General features: G+C 45.4%; 1 protein-coding gene across 3 annotated transcripts in view; it reads right to left on the reverse strand.

Annotated features, from left to right (window-relative positions):
- The window catches only part of CDK12 (cyclin dependent kinase 12), a 719,108-nt gene that overhangs the window by 476,231 nt on the left and 225,443 nt on the right, over positions 1-17,434 (reverse strand). The window lies entirely within an intron of this gene.

Below are 17,434 nucleotides of genomic sequence, written 5' to 3' on the forward strand. Positions count from 1 at the left end.
GCCCTGTTCAATCACAGCCTTACCTCAGGCTTTGTCCCCAATGAATGGCGCATTGCTACAGTCATCCCTCTCCATAAAGTGGGAGCAACTACAGACCCTGGGAACTATCGCCCCATTAGCCTGGCGAGTCTGGTATGCAAAGTTACGGAGTGCATCATCAGGGACCTGCTTAACAAAGATATAGGCTATCTTCAAACTCTTGACCCCACACAGTTTGGCTTTGTCAAGGGGAGATCCTGCCTGCTGAACCTGGCTGACTTCTTTGAGGCAGTCACCAAGGCTGTGGATGAGGGTAAGACAGTGCATACAGCCTACCTCGACCTGGTCGAGGCCTTAGATATAATTCCCCACTCAGGTATCACTGAAAAACTCAACAAACTATGCATCAATCCTTACATCACTAGGTGGGTTGCAAACTGGCACACAGATAGGACCCACAGAGTGAAAGTTGTGGGTTCCAAATCAGACTGTCGACCAGTCATGAGTGGTGTCCCACAGGGCTCGGTTCTGGGCCCTTTCCTGTCTGACATCTACTTCTCAGAAGTCCAGGCCAACACAGAGGGACTCTGTCTGACCAAGTTCGCTGATGACTGCAAGCTAGGATTCATTATAAACTCCCCAAGTGATGCAGACATCCTACAAAAGGGCCTCTCTGACCAGTGACTGGTGTCGGAACCATGGCCTTAAGCTTAATGCCAAAAAATGCATTATCATTCCTTTTGGAAAAAAATTATTTCCCGTGAATTACCATGTCAATGGGAGCCCAGTGAAGGGGCCACAAGAGATCTGGGCACCCAGGTCAAAAGCCACCACACCTTCGACCACCACACATTGTCAGAAAGTCCTTCTACATGGCACATTTTATAATCAAAGGTTTCGCATCCAGGAAGAAAGAGGTCATCATCCCTCTCTACTCATCTCTCATTAGACCAATCATGGAATATAATGCCTCATTTGGCATGTACCCGACCAGACACCTACAACAGCTGGAGAGGCCACAAAAGTTCCTCACAAATAGGATCCTAGGCCTTAAACACATGTCCTACATGGACAGACTCAAGAAAATTCAGCTGTTCTCAGCCTCTTATTGTCTACTTAAGAGGTGATCTCTGCTTGACTTACAAAGCCATGTCCAACCTAGCTCTACTGGAAATGTTACACCTAAAGAAATCCCAACCCCACCGTGCCACATGCTCCAGAGATCACAACCTCATTACCACAATCAACAGAACATGCTGGAGGGACAGGTTCATCTCCCAAAAACTGCCCATACTCCGGAATAAGCTTCCCATCATGTCAAGCAGAGCACCTCGCTGGCCCTCTTCAAGAGAAATCTCAATGAGTGGATGGGTAACAAAGTTCACCTCAGGGATCACTCCAGTTGCCCTACTAGATAGAGGCACTGTGAACTAACAATGGGTGGCACGGTGCCAGGGCAATTCTTTTGGGCTAGGCTTGTAAAGGCTCCAGGGCCATTAGCCTAGTACACACCTATGAATAGGTGCCTATGACCTCCTAGCACAATGGCCTAAAAGGTTACTGCCATGACTATGACACAGACAACCTGAGCTAGAGTAGCAGTTGGGTTGATACAGAGAAGCTCATGCCTGCTAGAACATCCTGGTGCCTGGAAGTGGTGACTGTGGGGAATGGGTGCATTCATAATCAGTCAGACACAACTTCCTGGCACTAATAATGCAGCACATATCAAGGGACATAAGACTGGCACTGCCGAGCCAGTAACGTTAGCCCCTGCTATGTGTATGGGTGGAAACATGCATGTTTGTGCTGGAGGGTTTTAGTAGGCCCTTATAATGATACAAACTGCTCTCATCAGCCAAGAGGGGTAGGGAAGTAGGGTAGAACAGAAACACCCCACTTATCTGCAGCTAGATGATGCAGCTGTGGCAGAGGAATGGTATACCACGCATTTCCCCAGACTGGCAGATTAAAGGCATATGTCACCTACAATGACTACCATTGCTATGGGATTCAAGCAGCATACGATATGAGATAAACCTTAACACTAAGCTTGCATCTATACACTGTATCCATAAAGGACTGGACTTGACCTTCCTGCTGTTTGGATAATGGAAAAGCTTTGATTAGAAAGTTTCAACTGCTTGTAAAAAAAAAAAAAAAAGTAAACAGATTAAATACCTTCAGTAGGCTGTGTTCACATTCTCTACTGCCTCAAGTGTTCCATATAAAGTACCTTTAACTTCATACAACGATGCACTGAATTTTGAACTTGACAAAACAAGGCTACACATTTTCATTAACACTACTATGGAGAAAGTACAGTTTTGTACCTACCATAAATGTAGATGTCCGATAGGAATGCATCTGCAGTCCTTACAAATGGGTTGTCCTGTCGTCAGGCAGCCCTTCGGTCGGCCGGATTCCAAAGTCTGGGTCTGGCCTCGGCTGGTGTCGCACTTCACCCGACGTCATAGCTGCAGTTATTCGGGTATAAAGGCATCAGCCGCCATTTTCCTCAGTGTTTCTTGCCCCAGATGCCAGGTGCCCTCTAGGAAGGCTAAATTTGGATAAATGCAAATGATTCCAAATAGTAGAGAGCAAACAAAATATAAGCATGTATGTACATATATACAAACAAATACACCATAATAGATTCCCCCAGCTAGCTACAAGATGGGCAAATACCCTAGGAGTACCACAGAGGGGAAGGGAGGGTGGGTAATCCTGACTGCAGATGCATTCCTATCGGACATCTACATTTATGGTAGGTACAAAACTGTACTATGTCCTTCAAGGATGCATCTGCAGTCCTTACAAATGGGTAGAATACCATAGCCAAACTGGGGGAGGAGGAGAAATAAAATTATGGTGTAGTTAAGATCCCTTGCAAAACAGCAGTGGCAAAACCTGCTCGGGATCTAGAGTAAAGAGGTAAATTATAATGCTTGGCAAATGAATGCACGGAGCTCCAGTTAGCAGCCTCTAAAATGTCTTTGGTAGCCACTCCTCATAGAAAAGCTGTGGTAGTGGCTGTAGCCCTTGTAGAGTGAGGCCTGATATTTTCTGGAGTTTTCTTTCCATGGTAGGAGTAGCAAAATCTAATGCAATTTCCTATCCACTTAGAGATTGTCTGTTTTGAAATCGCTTTTCCTTCCATTCCTGTTGCATATGCTACCAGTAGCTGGTCAGTTTTTCTATTGCCCTTGGTCCTGTCCAGGTAGTAGCGTAATTGTCTATGTACATCCAAGGTGTGCAACAGTCTTTCTCCCCCATTCTGTGGATTGGGGAAGAATGTAGGTAGGTGGATAGCCTGATTTAAGGATACTCTGGAGACCACCTTAGGCATAAAAGTAGGATTTGTTCTCATGGACACTCTATCTTGATGGAAGATCAGGAAGGGCTGTACTGCCATTAATGCCTGTAGCTCAGATACCCTTCTTGCTGAAGTGATTGCCAGCAGGAAAGCAGTTTTCCATGATAAGTATTGCAATTCTGCTGTTGCTGCTGGTTCGAAAGGAGGAAGTGTCAATTTTTCTAGCACAAAGTTCAAGTCCCATGCTGGCAATGGTGGCTTTCTAGGTGGTTTTACATTTTTAATTCCTCTCAGAAACTGCCTGAGCAGAGGATGTGAGAAGACTGGAGGATCTAAGTCGTATTCTGCTGAAATAGCTGATGCATGAATCTTAATGGAAGAATAGGACAGGCCCTTGTGGAAGAGCTCTGCCAAGTATTCCAGGATGTTGGCTATGTTTACCAGTGACACATTTTGTCTTTTTGCAGTACTCCAAATGAGGTATCTTTTCCATTTTGCTGAATAATTTTTTCTTGTTGAGGGTCTGCGAGCCTCCAATATAATGTCTTTAACCCTTTGGGATAAATTTGGGTTAATTGGTCTTATGCAATGTTCCAGGCAGTCAGCTGCAGTGTTTTCAGGTTTGGATGCAGAGTGTTGTAGTTGTTCTGTGTTAACAGCAAGGGAACTAGGGGCAGGGGCCATATTTGTTCCCGAGACATGCTCCTCAGTAATGGGTACCAATGTTGTCTTGGCCAATCTGGAGCTATCAGAATGATCCTTGGACAGTCGTCTTTGATCTTCAATAGCACCTTGTGCATCAAAGGAAGTGGTGGGAATGCATATGCTGTCAGTTTTTTCCAACTGAAAGATAGGGAGTCCACCTTCCAAGCAAGTGGATGGTACGTCCTTGTGCAGAATTTCTTTAGCTGGTGATTGAGTGGGGATGCAAATAAGTCTACTTCTGGGAGTCCCCATTTCCTCGTAATGGTTTTGAAGATGTCCGGATGCAGCATCCATTCGTGGGCATCCGTGGTAGTTCTGCTTAGTATGTCTGCTAGAATGTTTTCTTTTCCTGGTACAAAAATTGCTTGTAACTGAATGTTGTAGCTCAGGGCCACATTCCAGAGGTCCATTGCCATCCGGCATAGAGGGTACGAGTGTGCCTCCCTGTTTGTTGATGTACCACATAACTGTGGTGTTGTCTGTCCTTATCAACAGTTGGCCTTGTTGAAGAAAAGGTCTGAATGTCTGAATTGCCAGTTTTACTGCCAGCATTTCCTTTTGATTTATGTGTAGGTGTAGCTGGTCTTGAGACCATAAACCTTGTATACACTTGTCCAGCATGTGGGCCCCCCCAACCGAGGTCTGAGGCGTCCGTTGTGATGGTTTGGCTGGGTTGAGTGTTGTGGAAGGGCAGTCCTTTGTTTGATTGACAGGCCTGAGCCCACCATTGGAATTCTTGCTTCAGGCATGGAATTATTGGAATTTGGGTTTCTAGGCTGTGCTTGTGCTGAGACCATAAATTTCTTAGGTACCACTGTAACTTTCTCATATGCAGTCTGGCATGTGGAACCAATATTATGCAGGATGCCATGAAACCCAAGGCTTGCAGGACTTTTCTTGCTGTTAGATGGTTCTGCTTTGTTAATGCCAAGAAGTAGAGAGGTAGTTGCTCCTGTTTTTCTACTGTTAGGAATGCCATTTGTTTTGCTGTGTCCAGCTCTGCACCCAAAAGGTTATCCTTTGGGATGGTATCAGTCTTGACTTTTTTATATTGACTGTATATCCCAGGGCTTGTAGTAGGTAAATGACCCTTTTCAAGTCTTCTGCTAGCTTGTTTTTGTTGTCCGCTTGTATCAGGCAGTCGTCCAGGTAAGGGTAGATTTGATTCCCTGAAGCCTGCAATGAGCAATTACTGATGCCAGGCATTTCGTGAACACTCTGGGCGCAGTAGATAAGCCAAAGGGCAATGCTGAGAATTGATAATGCTCTGATCCTGCAAGAAATCTGAGGTATCTTCTGCAATTTGGTCGTATGGGGACGTGCAGGTATGCCTCCTTGAGATCTAGAGTTACCAGCCAAGACTCCTTGCCCAGCATGGGAAGAAACTGCTGTAGGGTCAGCATTTTGAATTTTGGAACAATGAGGTATGTGTTTAAAGCGGACAGGTCGAGAATGGGTCTCCATTTGCTTTCTTTTCTTGGTACCAGGAAGAGTCTGGAGTAAAATCCCTGTCCTTGCTCCATAGATGGTACCTTTTCCACAGCTCTCATCCTTAATAATTGAGTTATTTGTGTTAGAGCTTCTGCCTTTTGATTTGGAGGTAGGTTTGGCATTCCTCTCTTCCCTGGTAGAGTATGGAAGTGAAACCTGTAACCTTGGTCTATTGTCTGCAAAATCCACTTGTCTCTTGTGATGTAATGCCAGTTTACTGAAAATAAAGCTAGCTTCCCACCTAAGGGTGCTTCTAGTTGTTCCCTGGTAGGCGGTGCTAGAGCCAAGTCACTGCGATTGTCCTGTAGTAGAAGTGGTGGCTGTGTCTGTGGCTGTACCTCGCTGGTTGTTACCCTGCCACTGGCGTCCCCTGTAGGCACCCCTGGATTGACTTCTGCCTCTTGAACGCCTATTTCTGCCTCTCTGAGCTCTGGAGGAGTCTGGAAAGGACCAATTCTTGGAGGGCCAATTCCTGCTAAACCTTGGAGGTTGGACCTGTAAGAAATCTTTCACTGTCTGGACAGATTTTGCCTTCTCTTCCATCTTCTTCAGCACCTGTTGTGCAGGAGAGCCAAACAAATTGATCTTGTCCATAGGAGCATCTAGTAGTTTTGATTTGACATGGTCTGGTAAGGCCTGCTCTTTTAACCATGCATGCCTTCTGATAACTGTGCCAGTCATGGCTGATCTAAAGGAAGCCTCCAGTGCATCATAGCCACATTTTAAGGAATGGTTACTGACTTGCTGTATGTTATGTACCATTTCCTGAACAGATTTTTTGTCTAATGATTCATCTGAGGACAGCTTTTTGGTTAACTGGTCTAGCATAAATTCTTGATACTGGATCATATGAAACTGACAGTTCAAGGCCCTAGCTGAAAGAGTAGCAGAAGTGTAAACTTTTTTACCCCATCTCTCTAAGGACCTCTATTCCCTTTCAGAGGGGAGGGGGTTTTTGGCAGAGGTAGCTGCTACAGCCTTAGGTCCCTGGGAGATGGTCTCGGGATCTGCAAAAGGAGCCTTATACAAATGGTAATGCGTGTCCGGGACCCTGTAGTACCTATCGGGCTTAGCAGGGGCCGGAGGTAGAGAATCAGGAGCAGTACAAGCATCATTAAATGCATCATCTACAACAGAAAGGACTGGAGGTATGGCCAAAGGCCTATGCTGTGGTAAATGCAGAAAAGTTCTAAGCCTTTTTCTGGAGTCTGAAAAATCCTGACCCTGCCACTGAAATTGTTCCCTCATAGCATGCAAGGTTTCCCCAAAGGAAAATTCCTCAGGCGGAGAGGCAGAAGGAATGGACTCTTCAGCATCAGAGTCTTCATAAGGGGAGAAAGGAGCCTCTGGAGGGTTTGTATTATCTGAATCATCAGAGGAATAATCTGTAGAAACTGGCTCAGGGGGCTCTGCCCTAGGTCTCTTCTCTGGAGGTGGGTGAGAGGCCCTGTCTGGTTGAGGCTGGGATCCCCGGATTAAAGAAATGAGATCCTCTGCTAGACTAAGCATTTGAGAACTAGGGGTAGGCCTGTGAGAGGGGGTCTTAACAGGCACAGATTTAGTAGCTTTAGCTGCTTTAGCCCTGGCAAAGGCCTTAATGGACATGGTTGCAGGTGGCCTAGCAGCTCCACGTGCAGGGGTTGAAATATCCAAGGGAATAGTGTCAGATAATTCCTGAGAAACTGCAAGAGCAGGTGTGATTTCAGAAGCCGATTCCACCAGGTTGGAAGAGGCCACGGTAGGAGGTAAGTTTTCGGCTGGAGGAAGAACCGCTTGCTCGGTTTCAGCCGAAACCGAGACACTCGTGGTTATTTTACCGCGGTTTCGGTCGAAACCGCGGACCGCGAGTGTCGGTCCTTTTCCTTGCGCTTTTTAGATATTTGCGTAGTCGGAGGATCCGACGGCATAATGTAAGCAAAATCGGAGCCGAAAAACTCCTCAGCAAATTCCGACCGACGTCTAAGCGTCCGCCGGTTAAAAGAAGCACAGGCTAGACAAGCTGCTACATCGTGGTCTGGGCCTAAACAAGGTAAGCAGTAAGAGTGGAAATCTTTATGAGGTATTTGTTTCCCACAAGTTAAACAGTTATTCACTTTTTCTGACATCGGCTGAGGCAAGAAAGAGTCCCCAACGGGGTACTTAGCTTTTTAGAAGTCTTCGGTAGAAGTATTCGGTAGTAGTAATCTCTGGTTCTGACTGACCGGCACTTGCGAACAGCTTCTGCTTCGGGCGCCACGCAGCAAGAAAGACAGAGGAAAATGGCGTTGGCTGATGCCTTTATACCTGAATAACTGCAGCTATGACGTCGGGTGAAGTGCGACACCAGCCGAGGCCAGACCCAGACTTTGGAATCCGGCCGACCGAAGAGCTGCCTGACGACAGGACAACCCATTTGTAAGGACTGCAGATGCATCCTTGAAGGACATCTGGAAGATACTGCATAGTTTTCTAGACTTGATCAAAATAGTGGCAAGAAAACCACTACTTCTGCAGAGAAGAAATGGCAACCTAAAAGGGTTACTTGAGAAAAATTAAGAGTTCTGGTGCGAGTAAAGGGACTTATACTCACAGTACATGTTCCTACTGACACATCCAGCACTGCACAAAGAAAATTAACAAGGTAAAGAAAGACTAACTGCAACCATAGAAGTATTATATAAATGGTAACTCCCTTCAACAGTGAAGCCCTCCACATGGAAAAGATAAAAAAAGGCTGTCACACTGAATTTATGAACATCTGTAAAGTATCCATACAAACTCTGATGTTAATACTTCATGTAAACACTTCTCTATTTGTAAATTAAAAAAAAAAAATAAAAAGTATTTATAATATCCTAGACAGTACAGTTGTGTACACCTACCATAAATGTAGATGTTCGAGTGTCTTCACTGTTGCAGTCATAACTGTAGGGGTGCTCCTGCCGGCAGGCAGCCCGAGGTCGGCCAGAATTCCAAAGTCTGGGTCCGGCGTCGGCTGTACCAGCAAGTACCCTGACGTCAGAACGTAGAGGTATAAAGCTGACAGCCGACGCCATCTTCTCCAGCCTTTCTTGCCCCAGATGTCAGAAGTCCCCAACAAAGAAACCAAAAGGTGTCCAAACAGAAACACAAATACACCACAAAGGAAGTGGAAGAGAGACCAAGTGAAAAATAGAGGGGATTGGTGGGAGGGAAACACCGACTGCAACAGTGAAGACACTCGAACATCTACATTTATGGTAGGTGTACACAACTGTACTATGTTATTCTTGTTTCATTGTTGCAGTCATAACTGTAGGGTAGAATCCCAAAGCTGTGAATGACAGTAAAATACACAAAAGCAGTCCGGACAAGCACCGTAAAGCCCAAAAAAAATGTTAAAGTCCTTGTTGTGAAGGCTGTTTGCAGTACAAGCTGCAACACTGAAATTGAAATCCACTTGCACGTATAAAGCCACACTGAAGTCGGAAAAAAGCTTGAACCTTAACGCACTTTATTATTAAAACAAGCGTTTTTGCTGTGGTTAAAACTACAGCTTCATCAGAGGCAAAAGTAGAATGCAGTGTCAGAGTCAGGTTTTTATACAACACACCCTCACCTTAATTAGTAATGCAATCACAATGAAGGCGTGTTAGCAGCATTTCTTGCAAGAGTAAATTCAGGGAATGAAAGCTCTGTTTAGGAGCATTCTCAAAAGTGTGTAGTTTCATACTTTTAAAACAGTTGGAAACCATGAAACATTGATGCATCAGCAGTTTGTTACGTTCATACACCAAGCAAATGTGCATTAAAAGCATGAAAGTGTGTAAGAAATATATACACAATAAAAGCAATCTAAAAACAATGCATAACAGGACTGCATATAAAAATGTTTATAGAAAAGTGTTTGTAAAAAAGTATCTAGTGAAATCACTACCTGCAACTATAGTGTGAATGAGGGAGGAGGTTATGCAGAAGAAGGGGCAGCTAGAAGGCCCTGCAAAACAGCAGAGGCAAAGCCTGCCCTAGACTTGTAATACAAAGGGAGATTATAGTGCTTAGAAAAAGTATGCACTGAACTCCAAGTGGCAGCTTCCAAAATGTCCTTGGTAGGAACTCCTCTGAGAAAAACTGCTGAAGTGGCAGCTGCTCTAGTAGAATGACTTCTAACAATACCTGGAATCAGTATCCCATAGTGAGAGTAACAAAACCTTATTCCATGAGCAATCCATTTGTAAATAGCTTGTTTAGAAATAGCCTTACCTAGAGAACTGGAGGCATAAGAGATAAGCAATTGATCAGATTTCCTGAAATCTTTAGTTTTGTCCAGGTAAAATCGTAGTTGTCTGTGAACGTCCAATGAATGTAAGATCCTTTCCCCTTTATTCTGAGGATTTGGAAAGAAGGTAAGAAGGTGAATAGTCTGATTTAGAGCCACTTTGGAAATCACCTTAGGCATAAATGTAGGATTGGTCCTCAAGGAAACTCTGTCTTGGTGGAAGATAAGATATGGTTCCACAGCCATGAGAGCTTGTAACTCTAAAACCCTCCTAGCAGAAGTCAATGCTAATAAAATGGCTGTTTTCCAGGATAAGAACTTGATATCCGAAGACGCAGCAGGCTCAAAAGGAGGCAAAGTAAGTTTCTCCAAGACATAATTAAGATCCCAAGCAGGAACAGGAGGAGTTCTGGGAGGTCTTAAATTCTTAGCTCCTCTCAAAAATTGTCTCACCAGCTGGTGAGAAAAGATGGGAGGATCAGTGTTGAAGTGAGCCGAGATAGCAGAAGCATGGATTTTGATGGAGGAAAAGGAGAGGCCTTTAAGCAAAAGGTCTGAGAGGTAAAGTAAAATGGAAGAAATATCAGGCAAAAGAGGATCTGAACCTCGATCCTGCATCCAAATACAAAATCTTTTCCATTTAGAAGCATAAGATTTTCTAGTGCTAGGCCGCCTAGCTTCTACAAGAACATCCAAAACTTGTTTGGGAAGAGAAGAAGGAATCAAAGGCCCTTGTAGAGCCAAGCTGCCAGGCATAGAGTCTTGATTTGAGAGTGTAGCATCTGACCCTGATGCTGGGACAGAAGAGAAGGGATCAGAGGTAGAATCCATGGAGGTTCCAAGAATAGGGGTTTCAAAGTTGGATACCAAAAAGTACAGTTTTGTACCTACCATAAATGTAGATGTCCGATAGACATGCAACTGCAGTCATAACATGTGGGTTGTCCTGCCTCAGGCAGCCCTCGGTCGGCCGGATTCCAAAGTCTGGGTCCGACGTCGGCTGATGTCGCTTTTCTCTCCGACGTCAGAGCGGCTGGAGTATATAAGCATCAGCCGACGCCATTTTCTTCAGTGTTTCTTGCCCCAGATGCCAGGTGCCCTCCAAGGAAGGCTGTAATCAAATTGGAAGACAAAAACAGGATTCCAAACAAATAAATGAGCAATAAAACAAATACACCATAACAGATATCCCCAGCTAAGAGTAACAGGGATAGGAGAGGACCCTAGGCATAGAGGGGTATGGAGGGAGGGCAAGGTCGACTGCAGTTGCATGTCTATCGGACATCTACATTTATGGTAGGTACAAAACTGTACTATGTCCTTCAAGAATGCAACTGCAGTCATAACATGTGGGTAGAATACCATAGCTTAGCTGGGGGAGGAGGAATGCTCTAGGAACAAGATGGTGTGGCAATCAAACCCTGCAGGACTGCTGAAGCAAAGCCTGCTCTGGATCTGGAGTATAGAGAGAGAGATTGTAGTGTTTGGAGAATGTATGCACGGAGCTCCATGTAGCAGCTTCTAGAATGTCCTTGGTAGGCACCCCTCTTAAGAATGCTGTAGAGGTGGCTGTAGTTCTGGTGGAATGTGGTCTGACATTGGCTGGAACAGTCTTTCCATGAAAGGAGTAACAGAATCTGATGCAATGTCCAATCCATTTAGAAATAGTCTGTTTTGAAATTGCTTTTCCTTGGACTGCAGGGGCGTAAGCTACAAAAAGTTGTTCAGACTTCCTACTGGCTTTGGTTCTGTCCAGGTAGTATCGAAGTTGTCTGTGAATGTCCAAGGTATGCAACAGTCTTTCCCCCTTATTCTCAGGATTGTGGAAGAAAGCAGGCAGATGAATTGCTTGATTTAAAGAAACCCTAGATACCACCTTTGGCATAAAAGTAGGGTTGGTCCTTAATGAAACCCTGTCTCTGTGAAAAATAATAAAGGGTGGTATTGCCATTAGGGCCTGTAGCTCCGAAACCCTTCTTGCTGAGGTAATTGCCAACAGGAAAGCTGTCTTCCATGATAGAAATTGCAAGTCAACTGTAGCTGCTGGCTCAAATGGAGGTAGAGTCAGTTTTTCTAGGACAAAATTGAGGTCCCAGGCTGGCACTGGGGCCTTTCTTGGTGGCTTAATGTTTTTAATTCCCCTAAGGAATTGCCTTAGTAAAGGATGTGAAAAAACAGGAGGATCATTGTTGTATCTAGCTGAAACAGCAGATGCGTGTATCTTTATGGAAGAATATGAGAGGCCATTCTTTAACATATCTGCCAAATATTCCAAGATGAGTGGGATGTTCAACAAAGATGCATCATGTCCCTTGCTGGTATTCCAATTGCTGAATCTTTTCCACTTTGCTAAGTAAACCTCTCTGGTGGATAGTCTTCGAGCCTCTGTCAGTATCCGCTGAACTTCCTTGGAGAGGGATAGGCTGTAGGTATTCATGGGATCTCCCAGGCTGTTAGCTGCAGTGTCTGAAGGTTTGGATGCACTGTTTCGAAATTGTGTTGAGTCAAAAGTAGAGGCCATTGGGGAAGGGACCACCTCCTGGTGTGACATAAGCTCCGTAGTAGTGGGTACCAGTGTTGTCTTGGCCAGTCCGGAGCTATTATGATTCCCTTGGGTCTCTCTGCTTTGATCTTTAGTAATACTGAGGCAATCAGTGGCAGAGGTGGGAAAGCATAGATTGTTAGGGAGTTCCAGTTGAATGAGAGGGCATCTATTTTCCAAGCTTTTGGATGATATGTCCTTGTGCAGAATTTTGGTAGAAGATGGTTGAGGTGAGAGGCAAATAGGTCCACTTCTGGCTTGCCCCATGTCGAAGTGAGTTGTCTGAAGGCCTTCGGATGTAACCTCCACTCGTGTGGATCTGTGAAGTTCCTGCTTAGGCTGTCCGCCAACACATTGTCTTTTCCTGGAACAAACTGGGATTGTAACTGGATGTTTAGGCTCAGTGATTTCTCCCAAAGATGCATTGTCAGCCTGCAAAGGGGGTAAGAGTGGGTGCCCCCTTGCTTGTTTATGTACCACATCACAGTGGTGTTGTCTGTCCGTATCAGTAAATGGCCTTGCTGGAGCTGGTGTTGAAAGGCCTCGATGGCATGCATTACTGCCAGCATTTCCTTTTGGTTTATATGCAGATGTGTTTCCTTTGGAGTCCATTGTCCTTGAATACACCTGCCTTCCATGTGCGCCCCCCCATCCAAGGTCTGAGGCGTCTGTGGTCATGGTCTGTGTTATCTGTGGTTTTTTGAATGACATACCTGTGTTTGCCTGGCTCACCGAGGCCCACCATTGGAATTCCTTTTGTCGGCATGGAATGAGCGGTATGATTGTCTCCAAGTTGTTGCTGTGTTGAGACCAAATGCTTTTTAGGTACCATTGAAGCTTTCTCATGTGTAGTCTTGCTAATGGAACCAGTAGAATGCAGGATGCCATGTAACCCAGGGCCTGTAGGAATCTCCTTGCAGTCATCTGGGTGAGTTTTGCTAAACCTTTGAAGTAATGAGTTAACTTCTCTTGCTTGTCTTCTGTCAGGTAAGCCATCTGAGAGGCTGTGTCTAGTTTGGCTCCTAGGAAGATTATTTGCTGGGATGGCTGCAGTCTTAACTTTTGGAAGTTGACTGTGTATCCCAGAGCTTGAAGTAATTGTATGACATAATCCAGGTTTTTTGTCAACATCAATTTGTCGTCCGCTTGTATGAGGCAGTCGTCCAGGTACGGGTAAATTTGTATTCCCTGGAGCCTGCAATGAGCAATTACTGAAGCCAGGCATTTTGTGAATACTCTGGGCGCAGTAGATAAGCCAAATGGCAATGCTGAGAATTGATAATGCTCTGGCCCTGCAAGAAATCTGAGGTATCTTCTGCAGCTGTGTCTGATAGGGACATGCAGGTATGCCTCCTTGAGGTCCAGAGTAATCAGCCAAGACCCCTTGCCCAGCATGGGAAGGAGTTGCTGTAAAGTCAGCATTTTGAACTTTGGTACTATTAGGAAGGTGTTTAAAGCGGACAAGTCCAGTATTGGTCTCCATTGAGATTCTTTTCTTGGAACAAGGAACAGTCTTGAGTAAAACCCTTGGTCTTGTTCTTGTTGTGGAACTCTTTCTATAGCTTTCATCTGAGTCAGCAGAGTGATTTGCTTGATAGCCTCTGCCCTCTGGTTTTGTGGTAGGTTTGGCATGCCTTGTTTTCTTGGTAAGGTATGAAAATGAAACCTGTACCCTCGGTCTATAATGTCCAAAATCCATTTGTCCTTTGTCAGTCTGTGCCAATTTTCTGCAAACAGAGATAATTTCCGCCAAGGGAGCTTCTATTTGTTCCCTGGTAGGCGGTAGTACAGGAAAGTCATTGACATTGAGGCTGTGGGGTAGGTGAAACCCCTGCCTCACTATTTTGGTTTCCTGCCTGCCATTGTCTTCCCTGTAAGGGCCTCTGTATTGGCCTCTTCCTCGGCCACGTCTGTTCTTACCCCTTTGAAACTTTTCTGGATTAGGAAAGGACCAGTTTTTTGAAGGCCAATTCCTACTGAATCTGGGGGGTTGAACCTGAAGGAAATCTTTCACCATCTGAACTGATTTTGCTTTTTCTTCGATGGTCTTTAACACATCCTTAGCATTTGCACCAAAAAGCTTGTCCTTTTCCAAAGGTGCATCCAGAAGTTTTGCTTTTACATGATCTGGTAGAGGTTGATCCTTTAACCAAGCATGTCTATGGATGACTGCCCCTGTCATAGCTGCCCTACATGAAGCTTCCAGTGCATCATATCCACACTGCAGGAAGTGATTGCTTACTTGCTGAATGTTATGTACAGCTTCCTGCAAAGTCTTCCTGTCTAAAGGATCAGGAGTGGCTAATGTTTTTTGTAAATCTTCTAACAGATAATCCTGATATTGTAACATATGAAAAAGGCAATTTAAAGCTCTCATAGATAAGGTAGTGGATGTAAACCTTTTGCCCCATCTCTCTAATGACCTAGCTTCCCTGTTGGAGGGCAAAGGATTTTTAGAGGTGGAGGCTGAAACTCCTTTAGGCCCCTGTGAAATAGTTTCCAAATCAGCAGTATGGGCCCTGAATAAATGGGAATGAGTTTCTGGCACCATGTAATACCTGTCTGGCTTGGCTGGAGCAGGAGGAAGGGAATCAGGGGTAGCACTAGAATCAGAATACAAATCATCCAGAACATCCAGTACAGGAGGAATAGCTAAGGGCCTGTGCTGAGGCTTCTTAAGGAAAGTCCTAAGGCGTTTCCTAGAATCAGAATATTCCTGACCTTGCCACTTGAAATGTTCCCTCATGGTGTGCAGCACTTCCCCAAAAGAAATATCCTCAGGAGGGGAGGCCGAGGGGATGGAATCATCTGCATCCGAGTCCTCATAGGTCTGGAAGAGCTCTTCCTGGCTATCAGAGTGGACAGAGCCCTCAGATTCTTCATCTGAAGGAGTAGGGTCAGAGGGTTCAACCCGGGGCCTTTTATCAGGAGGAGGCTGGGATCCTCTCTCAGGATGAGCCTGTGAACCTCTTATCATGGAAATTAAGTCAGCAGCCATGGACATAATTTGTGTCTCTGGAGTAGGCTGAGAAATGGATTTAGAAGTAATATGCTTTGTTTTGCTGGCTGCCTTAGCCCTAATGTAGGCCTTAATAGACATGGCCATAGGGGGCCTGGCAGCTCCACATGCAGGAGTGACCTTGTCTACAGCAATGGTCTCAGGCATTTCCTCGGTTTCGGTATCCGGAGGAAAATCGATAACTGGCGTCGGGGTAATGTCTGGAATCGGAGTCGTCGGTAATGCGGTGTCTTTGGTTCGGAGCGGTGGAGAGACCGTCTCAGAGGGAACCGGAGCACTCGAGCTAGGTTTTGGCGTGGAGTCGGTGGTAGACGCGGGCCGAGGGTGTCGGTCCCGGTCTTTACGCTTTTTGGGAGTTTGCGATGTCGGAAGATCTGCCGGCATTGTGTAAGCAAATTTATCGCCGAAGAAAATTTCAGCGAACTCCGCCCGGCGCCTGAGAGTGCGCTTGTTGAAGCGAGCACAGGCTACACAGGCCGAGACGTTGTGGTCTGGGCCCAGGCAAGGGAGACAGTAAGATTGGAAATCCTTATGAGGTATTTGTTTACCACAAGAAAGACAATTTTTAACTTTTTCAGTAATTTCTGACATCGGCTGAGGCAAGAAAAGGTCCCCTACGGGGTACTTAGCTTTTTTGATGACTTCGGTATCGAAGAATACAGGAGCTGACCGACCGGCACTTGCGAAATGCTTCTGCTTCGGGCACCGCGCGGCAAGAAAGACTGAAGAAAATGGCGTCGGCTGATGCTTATATACACCAGCCACTCTGACGTCGGAGAGAAAAGCGACATCAGCCGACGTCGGACCCAGACTTTGCAATCCGGCCGACCGAGGGCTGCCTGAGGCAGGACAACCCACATGTTATGACTGCAGTTGCATTCTTGAAGGACATCTGCCTTTGCCAATTTGGAGCTATCAAAATGATAATCTTTGGTTTGTCCTGTTTTATTTTCAGTAACACCCGAGGCGGAAGAGGAGGGAAGGCATAACCCGAAAGATTCCTCCAGCTGAATGACAGGGCATCCACTTTCCACGCTGTTTTGTGGAAGGACCTGGTGTAAAAGAGAGGCAACTGATGATTGAGATGGAATGCAAACAGATCTATCTGAGGACAACCCCAAACTGCAGTGATCCTGCTGAACAAGTTGGGGTCCAGCATCCATTCGTGAGGATCCAACAGGTTTCTGCTTAAGCTGTCTGCTAAGAGGTTCTGTTTTCCTGGAATGAATTGAGCTTGAAGATGCAGATTCAGATTTAGAGCTGTGTCCCATAAAGTCATGGCTAGTCTGCAAAGGGGATAAGAATGAGAGCCCCCTTGCTTGTTTATGTACCACATGACTATGGTGTTGTCTGTACGAATCAGAAGAGGCCCTGGTTGCAAAAGATTCTGGAAGGCTAGAAGAACATTTTGGACTGCCAACATTTCCCTCAAGTTGATGTGCCAGGGAAGGTGCTTCTTTGTCCAAGAGCCCTGCTGGCAATTGTCTAGAAAATGAGCTCCCCAAGCATAATCCGAAGCGTCCGTGGTTATGATCTGAGAAGGTTGAGGCAGACGAAAGGGATTCCCTTCGTTTAAAGCACAAGCCCTGGACCACCAAAGGAATTATTTTCGGAGGCAGGGAATCAGTGGAATTGTTGTGTCCAGACTGTGGTAATGCTGTGACCATACACTCTTTAGGTACCATTGAAGTTTTCTCATATGAAGCCTTGCATTTGGAATCAACAGGATGCAAGAAGCCATGTAGCCCAATGCCTGCAGGAATTTCCTTGCAGAGAGCTGAGTTAAAGTAGCCAAGGTCTTGAAAATTGAGGCCAGTTGTAGTTGTTTTTCTGGAGTGAGGAAGGCCCTTTGCAAGCTTGTGTTTATTAGAGCTCCTAAAAAAATCATTTGCTGAGAGGGGATCAGATGTGACTTTTTTGTGTTCACAGAAAATCCCAGAAGTAGGAGAAGACGTTGAACAAACTGCAGGTGTTGAAGTAGAAGGTCTTTGCTGTCCGCCTGAATAAGGCAGTCGTCCAGATAGGGTCAAATTTGAATCCCTTGGAGTCTGCAATAAGCTACTACTGGAGCCAGGCACTTGGTAAAGACTCTGGGCGCAATAGGTAAGCCAAAGGGCAGTACAGAGAATTGAAAATGCCTCGAAC

The sequence above is a fragment of the Protopterus annectens genome, chromosome 13.part0 (genome assembly GCF_019279795.1).
Source record: "Protopterus annectens isolate FY-2018-M chromosome 13.part0, PAN1.0, whole genome shotgun sequence".
Taxonomy (NCBI): Eukaryota; Metazoa; Chordata; order Ceratodontiformes; family Protopteridae; genus Protopterus; species Protopterus annectens.